Source organism: Penaeus monodon, chromosome 27 (assembly GCF_015228065.2).
Source record: "Penaeus monodon isolate SGIC_2016 chromosome 27, NSTDA_Pmon_1, whole genome shotgun sequence".
NCBI lineage: Eukaryota > Metazoa > Arthropoda > Malacostraca > Decapoda > Penaeidae > Penaeus > Penaeus monodon.
The window spans coordinates 26,031,165-26,031,478 of NC_051412.1; the positions used below are offsets into that span (position 1 = coordinate 26,031,165).

General features: G+C 36.3%; 1 protein-coding gene across 1 annotated transcript in view; it reads left to right on the top strand.

The window, feature by feature from the left end:
• LOC119590726 overlaps positions 1 to 314 on the top strand; it is a gene marked incomplete in the record, with an annotated part of 107,158 nt that overhangs the window by 7,286 nt on the left and 99,558 nt on the right.

Consider the following 314-nt stretch of genomic DNA (forward strand, 5'->3'; position numbering starts at 1 on the left):
TTTTGGCACGTAGACTGTAATTGTGTATTCTGCCTGGGCTTCCTTGGTTCATTAAGCCTTGTGTTTGTTGTGTGTGAGCAAATGTAGGTCATATTTTGGGGCTTCAGAAATGTTAAGAATAAGAATTAATTTGTTTTCATTAGTCATGATATAATAGACCAAGGAGGAGAATTGTCAGTACCTGTGGCAATGGAGTTATTCTGCAGTTTGTGAAGAGGTCTTTCACAATTTTCAACAAGCCTTGAATCCTTAGTTAATTGTGTGGAGAATTCTTGTAGATTTCCTTTTGTGTCTGGTGAAATAATATTCTAACC